The sequence below is a fragment of the Fragaria vesca genome, linkage group LG7, assembly GCF_000184155.1.
Source record: "Fragaria vesca subsp. vesca linkage group LG7, FraVesHawaii_1.0, whole genome shotgun sequence".
Taxonomy (NCBI): Eukaryota; Viridiplantae; Streptophyta; class Magnoliopsida; order Rosales; family Rosaceae; genus Fragaria; species Fragaria vesca.
In genome coordinates this window covers 9,766,239-9,774,870 of record NC_020497.1, presented here as the reverse complement: position 1 = coordinate 9,774,870, position 8,632 = coordinate 9,766,239, and positions in this window count along the sequence as shown.

Genomic DNA, 8,632 nt, shown 5'->3' with positions numbered 1-8,632 from the left:
TTTTAGGGTAGAAGATGTTAGAAAAGAATACTTCTAGCGTGATTATTTTTTTTAATAATAGATGTTTGTTTTGGTCATTTAGCTTACCTATAAAATTTCAATAGCAACATAAAATAATAGAGGTGTTTATTAAGAGATTAGAGGTGTGTATTTAAAATTTCTCGCTTTTCAATGAGATATATTTTTTTTGTTAGACGGGAAAAAAACCCCACAAAACAACTACAAAAAGTCACCAATCAGCATTGCTGGTATTAAAACGCCTAGCTCTAGGAATGCACACCGGTAAGGTGGAGAGTGCAAATGCCTACAACATCGGTTGTACAGCAAAATATTTTTTAATTAAAGAACACTTGCTGAATCAACCAGAAATACATAAATAAGGGGCAATAACAGAGAAATCGTAAATTGGGATGGCGAAACTCCCCGGGGGTAGGATACCCACAAGTAATCGACTTTAATAAAAAAGAAATACGGGGGCTAAACGGGTAACGAGGATAGTGATCCAGTATTTGAATTTTTAAATCGGGTACGGGATCACGGGTATGATATTTTGATCTTCATCCCCGTCCCGGAGGAAAATGCCGATTACATAAAAAACAACTAACTTAATGCTCAATCCAATGAAAATATTATTCACAAGCCCATTCCAATGTTTTAACGTAAAATATCAATTTTACCCTCTCTTACTCAATCACCCCTCTCCTCTCTCTACCTGATCTTTCTCTCTCCATCTCATATCTCTCTCTTTCGTTCCTATACAAACGCACGCTGCTCGATGATGCTCGATGCTGAGGACGGATCTTGACGATGAGGCTCGACACCGACGACGACGGAGCTTGACGACGACAAGGCTCGACATTGGAGCACGATGGACGACGCGCGAAGCCCGAGGTCAACGATGACGATCAGATCCCGCCACCTCTGACCTTCGACGATCTTGATCTTGATCCGCAAGCTCCAGTTTAATCTAGGCGGAGGGAGGAGAAGCAAAGGGTTAGGGTTTTGTATCTCACTGATTCGATTGCGGTGGTGGAGTCTTAGTCTCTGGAATCCATTTTGCAGGTGCTTTGACTTTAGTAGATCTAATGAGGAATGGTGCATGGTAAGAGAGTAGATCCAGTGAGTGAGGGTGCATGGTAAGAGAGTAGATCCAATGAGTGAAATAACTAATTATTAGGGTCAGTAAGTTTTCTTTTGATTTCATTTTGGATGGAAATTGCCTTCTTCATTTTTCTGGCTTTAACAGATTATTATGGGTCAGTACTGAGATCAATAGCTAATTACTGGGGGTTAGTGATTTTTATTTTGGTTGGAAATTGCCTTCTTCTTCGTTTTTTTGGCTTTAACAGATTATTGGGGTAAGTATTGAGGTCAATAACTAATTACTGGGGGTCAGTAATTTTTCTTTTGATTTCGTTTTGGTTGGAAATTGTCTTCTTCTATCTTTGTTTTTCTGTGCTTTGACAGATTATTGGGGGTCAGTACTGAGGTCAATAGTTGATTACTGGCGATCAGTAATTTTTCTTTTGGTTCCGTTTTGGTTGGGAATTGCCTTCTTCTTCTATCTTCTTTGTTTTTCTGTGCTTTGACAAATTATTGGGGTCAGTACTAAGGTCAATAGTACTGGGGTCAGTAATTTTTCTTTTGGTTTCTTTTTGGTTGGAAATTACCTTCTTCGTCTATCTTCTTTGTTTTTCTGTGCTTTAATATATTTTTTCTAGCGATCAAGGACCGGAAAGTCCAGTGACGAGAATCCGGTGACCGGTGAGGTTCCAGCCAAGTTTCTCTCTTTCATTTTCTCTCTCTATGCATCTTTAAAGGGTGAGGGCAAAATAATCCTAAATTAATATTGTTTGTTAAGACTTTGAGTAAAGATTTGTTCATTTGGACATACAAGAAGTTACCTTATATTCAAATGGGCTATTGAAAAAAATATTCATTGAAATGGGCAATGAGGAGCTAAAAATTAGTACTAAATGGACATTTTCTCAAATTATTATATGTAATTTATTATATGTTTAATCTGATATTTGTATAATTTAATTTATATATAAATAATTTTTTTGAAACAAAGATGGGCTTAAAACCCATTGTATTAATAGTCACAATCCAGAATGGCACCGATATAAACCCCAAGGGTGATTCACATACCATTATATTGTACAATTCTGCTCATCGAAGATGAGCCTAGCAAACTACAATCTTATCCCTACATAAAGATAATTTTTCATGAAAATTTCTGTTGCCAAGGCGCTCAATTGCGGTGCGTCAGATGTTTTCACTATCTAAATGTAAAAGAAACATTCGTAAATTGCAGGCTGATAAAACCTAACTAGGGTTCCTAAGAACCTACATAAGGAAATTATTGGAAATAAACTAGCAAACACTAATTTAAAACCTTAGAGGCCTAAAACAATGGGCTTAGAAAACTAGAATAAAACTAGAAAATAGAAACAAAAGGAAAAGACTAGGCCCAAGACCCAAGCTGAGAGTGGACCCAAAAATAATTAGGCCCAAACTGAGCCCAGACTCAAGCCTGCCAAGAGAGAGACTCAGCCTCCAGCCCAACCCGACTCAAACCAACTCCACCATCGTCGACAGCCCTCCACCACCTGCTCCGGTGCACCTGCTTAGACGGATTGCCACCCATCCTCTGCCTCCATGGCCATACTAGCCCATGCCTAGTCCTCACCACCACCACAGATTTGCCCCATCTCGGATCTAGAAGCTCCACCCTAGATCCGGACAAAACCACGATAACAGATTGGATCCAGCACCGCCACAACATCCCCTCCCAGCCGCGTCCATGATCTCACCATTAGCCCACTCCGCCGACCAAAACCAGAGAGGAAATCCCCGAAACCCAGCCATCAGACCTGTCTCCCTCTCTCTCTCTTCTCCTACCTTGCCATTTGCGACTCCTCGAAACTATTGAAGAGCCTCGTCGATGTCAAACCCATGAGGGATTGATTAGGACCCGTCCGACAACAGCGAAAGGGCTCGCCGCCGGACAGGATGGGGGCTTTGCTTGTGGCCGCTCTCTCTGTTTAGGAGGTTAGGGTTTTTTCTGCATTTATATATAAATATTTATGAAAACTTCTTATGCAATTTTTTTTTTCTATTTCTCTTGATAAATCTTTATATAAACTTTCAATTTAATATATATTATTTTATTAGGAAAATGACTATTTACACAAAAATATGGTTTCTAAAGCCAATTCCAATGACAACAAGACTTTTGCCCCTAATTAAATGAGAGGAAAACTTGTAAGTCATAATAAAATAATATTTTTAGGATATTTTTACCCTTAGCCCGAATACATGCTTAGAGGGAGAAAATGTAAGAGAGAGAGGAAGACTTTGCCGGAAGCTCACCAGATCTCCGGTCGCAGGAAAATCGTCAGTTGTTAGAAAATCGTCGGTCGCCGGAATATTGCCGGTCGCCGGAATGTCACCAATTTTTTTAAAATGTCATTGAACATTGCTAGTAGCGTACCCTCGCTAGAAGTTTATTAAGGGACACTAAGGTTGAAAAATATTTTACTACCCTCAATACAAAATTCATTAGGAGACAATAAAGATAAAACCTTACCAAAACGTCTCCAAATAATATATAGAAGGTAATAAACTATTTATTGGAGAAAATAAATGTTGAGAGATTTATTACTACCCCTAATAAATAATGTTCAAAGATTTTTACTACCCCCTAATAAATGTTTATTGACTTCAATAAAGCGATTTGTTACCTTCCATATCTGTCTAAACTAACCAATTTCACTAGACCTCCGCAAACAAAAACATTAAACAATGATTACTGACTCTAGTAATAAAATATTATTGGCCCTTAGTAAACAAAAAGATTAATGGCCCTTAGGTAAAACAACGAAAATTTAAAATGAAAGAAAAAAGTTTCATCTTCCTCAAGTGATCGTCGCTGCTTAATCTCTAAAACCAAAATCAGGCGAGTTCTAATGGCAGAGCCTGCAGGTTAAGGTCGAGGTCGAATCCTCCTTTAGTCGAACCACATACCTGCTAGTTCAATCTCGTTGAATCATGCTGATGACGACTCCAACTGGCAAAACTGGTGATGCGCTGGAAAGGGAACCTCATCGAAGCTCTGAATTCGACGTTGCTGCTAGTGTTGACGCCCTGAGCGTGGTTCAGATCCAAAGGCGAAGACTTCGTTGTTAACCTCATCGGAGCTCTGAATCTGGTGCTGCTGCTAGTGACGTCGTGTCAAGACCCACCCCGGATTTCACCATGAAATCTGAAATAAGCCCTGCGGGGACCATCTCCAAAGGAGATTCTACCAAAAATTTGACATAACCTCTCTTGAAAATGGACAACATTTCCTAATCAAAACCAACCTGCAACACACTTCTAAAATCACAAACCAATCTCAGCTCCTCATGATACTCAAACTCATCAACCAAGATAAGAATATCATCTATCAATTTACTAACTTGGTTGTTAGAGCAATTTTAAAACGAACATCTAATTAAATGAGATATACTACAAGCATGCAGAAGCGAAGAATACAACTATGCCATGACTTCATGTACGCTTGACCTCAACTAAGCTATCCTACAAACTGGGCGTTTAAAACTGAAGAGCCCAGGGGAGAAGCATTTAAAAACGTTAGAGTGAGTGGACAAAAACAAAGTTTAAAAGAAACAGGTAATTATAAATGCTTTCCCAAATTAATCTCTTCAGAAAAACTGCGCTGCATGCAATAAATAATAAAACTCTTAACTCAGAAATTGACAAATACTGAAAATACGTGACTAGCCCCGCTAGTCTCCAATACTTTATAATATTGAGCCTCCCAGGATCTAGTATATAAGTATGTATTTACACACGTCATACTCCTTGTATGAATTCTTGTGAATTTAAGAATTCATGCAAGGCTACTATGCTTGCGTCCCACACTCACGTCACACCATAATGGTGGGGTTTAATCGCTACATCATTATGACGGAAAAAACAGGTGTATATATGTGCTAAATACCCCCTATATGAATTCCTACATTCATATAGAGCTACGACACTTGCGTCCCATGCTCACGTCACACCATAATGGCAGCTAATCGCTACAGCATTATGGCGGAAAAGCACGTATGGTTAGCTAACATTTATATACATACTATCGCTATAAATATAAATATATAAATCTACCGAAAATCCCAATTTCGGTAACTTTCCAAATTAATAAAAATTGCGAATTATCAGAAAAATCAATATATTCTAGCAGAAGAATAAACTGATCATCAAAATAATCCATTGCATTCATTTAATTTAAAACAAAAGTCCACTCACTGATTTTTCACTGATTTAGGCCTAAGCCTGATGTCGATCTGAGGTCTCTTCAGCTCGAGCTTCCTCACGTCCTGTTCAAAAGATTCAATCAAGTTCCCAACTAAAAATTCAACACTTATATAAATAGGCAAGAATAAAAGTGAGCTTTATACAACGCTCGTCCTTGCCCAACTTCTCTATTCATCGTGTGATTCTACCTGGATTTCACCACTAGCATAGGAGTCCTTAAAACAACCTCTAAAGCTTAATCGACGAAAACTGAAAGACCAATTTCTAATCCAAGAACCAATAATTCCATCACCTTCGAAATAAATTCTAAACTTAACATATACTCTTCCAAAAATCACAACCGTAATAATAATGGACTCTCCTCTTCAAATACCACTCATAAAGCTCGAAAAATCACTTTAACATGGTGGGGCCGCTGTTTGCACCGCCAACAGCAGCGGACGGCCGCCAAAGAATTCCGGCCACTTACAGTGACTACCAAAATTTAACACAATCATCCTCTCAACATTCTAAACAACTTTCATAACTAACACAAAGCCTAATTCCAAGTAGAAACATGTCAATCAAAGCAAAAACAGTAAAAACCCAAATTGAAAACTCTAGAACTTCAACCAGAACGAATTGGATTAAATCCTTTTGAAGCTTTGCTATACAAGATGAGAACTTGAAGATGAGACAAGTGTCTCCAGCTATGGCGGCCGGAGGAGGGTGTCAAGACCCATCTCGAATTTCACCTTGAAACCCGAAGTAAATCCTGCGGGGACCACCTCCAAGGAAAGTTTACCGAAAATTCGGCATAATCTCCCTTGAAAATGGACAACCATTCCTAACAATACTTGCAAACACTTCTGAAAATCCAAATCCAACCTTAAACTCCTTGAGACTTCGTGCTCCCCCAAATCACAACATCTCTCAATTTATTTACTAACTTTAAAAAGAAAAGCTGACAACCAACAACCACAGTTCAGAGCAACTCTATTTGAGAGGAAAAGAACTAGAAATATAAAAAGAGCGGAAGCTATACTATTGACTATGTCTCTTCTCCATGTACGCCCGACCTTAACTATGCTAACCTGCATATTGCATTTTTAAAACGAAGGGTCTAGGGGAAAACATTTGAAAATGTTAGAGTGAGTGGACAAAAATGAATTTAATGAAAAATATTTATGCTTTCCCAATTTAAATTTCCATAGAAAATATGTTGTATGCGACAGCTCAAAAGCTCTCAACTCATCAATTGGCAATTACATGACTAGCTCCGGCTAGTCTCCAAACTTAATAAAATAAAGCCTCTCAGGCTAAACTAATATATATATATATATATATGTATTTACACTCGTCATACTCCTTGTACGAATTCTATGAAGGAATAAGAAAAATAGAAATTCATACAAGGCTACTACGCTTGCGTTTAACGCTCACGTCACACTATAATACCATAATGGAATTTTACCTCATTACGGCGGAAAAGCACGAGTGTATATATACGTGCATATTCCCTATATAAATTAGGCTACGACGATTGAGTCTAACGCTCACGTCACACCATAATTGAATTTTACCTCATTATGGCGAAAAAACACGTATAGCTAGCTAGCATTTATTTATATACATACTATCCTCATAATATCCACATACATATTCACCGAAAATCTCATTTTCGGTAACTCTCCAAAATAATGAAAATTGCCAATTATAAAAGAAACAATAACCATATGACTCCACCGAACATCAAGAAAGATCGCCAAATTAAAATGACATCACATGCTCCAATAAAAACAACTGTTCCACAATAACTCAATGCATGCATATTATTTAAAACAAACATCCACTCACAACTTTAGGCATAAGCCCGATGAAATCCAATTCACCACTCAAGTGAGGTCTTCTCGAATCTTGGCACAATAACTATGCTTAGGACCAAACTTCAATTTCAGAAAAAAAAAAATACTTAAATATATAACCCAAAACTCTTCCGCCTAATCCACTACGCTTTCTAGGGTTAAGCTTATCGGATTCACGCCAAACTCCAACCACAGCCTCAGTTCATTTATTTCAACATTCTAAAACAATAATAAGGCAAATCCAACGGTCGGATTCTACCCCATTAACCGCCAAATTCACCAATCTTTCAAAAAATCCCAAACCTATCCAAATCTCCTCCAAAAATTCCAAACTTCACATCATTAAACTCCCCTTAATATTACACATTTAAAACCATGAAAATCCCCCTAACAGCGGCGGCACCGCCGTTTGCTCCGCCTGTAGCGGCGGCCGGCAGCCGACTCTGGTGACCCCCAATGCCTACCAAATTTTAACAGCTTCATCCTCTCAACACACTACAACTTTCCTAACTAGCACCAAGTCCAATTTCAAACTTAACTAGGCCAATTGAACAAAAACTTACAATAAAATCCTAGAACTTCAAACACTTGAATCTCCTTTGGAGGGATGAATGCATGAGAGGAAAGCTTCATTTTGAGCCAAGAAGCTTCGGCTATGGCGGCCGGAGGAGGAAGTTCCGGTGACGGAATACCACGAACAGCCAGAGCTTCTAGGCGCGATTTCTCCTCACGGCGGCGCTAGGGAGGTTGCCACCGGTCCAGGAAGGGAGAGGAGATGATGGCCGACTATTTGGGACCGGTGCGGCGACCTGCGGTGGCCGGACGACGACGAACGGTCGGGTTGAAGTTCCGGCAGGGAGAGACCTCGGGGAGGAAGAGAGAAGAGAAAGAGAGAGAGAGAGTGGGCTTTTGACTCCACTAACCCGGTCCACTCCCTTAAAACCCAAACCAACGAATAAAACACCCCAAAAATAATTCCCTATTAAAAAATTACATTTTTACTAGCTAAAATTTACCATTTTTACCGTTGTCACATTTTTCCCTTACGAATAATTCCTCCGAAATAATCGCGCCCCAAAACCTTTCTAGGGACCAATTAAACTATAAACTCATTGACGAAGACGGTAAAACTCTTATTAGTAAATAAGGTAAAAATTTAAGAGTCGGGATGTGACAGAGGGAGTTTCGGCTAGATGGCAGTTGAGCTTCTAGGGGAGATTTCCCTCACAAGGCGGCGTTAGGAATTCACTCACGAACCTCGAAAGATGTAGGATGAGGAGGCGGAACTATCGAGACTGGTGCGGCGGCTCAAGAGAGACGAATGACGGCAATCGGAAGTGGAGAAGAAACTGAGTCGAGGAGAGAGAGAGAGAGAGAGAGAGAGAGAGAGAGAGAGAGAGAGAGAGAGAGAGAGAGAGAGAGAGAGAGAGAGAGTAGTAGTAGTAGTAGTAGTAGTAGTAGTA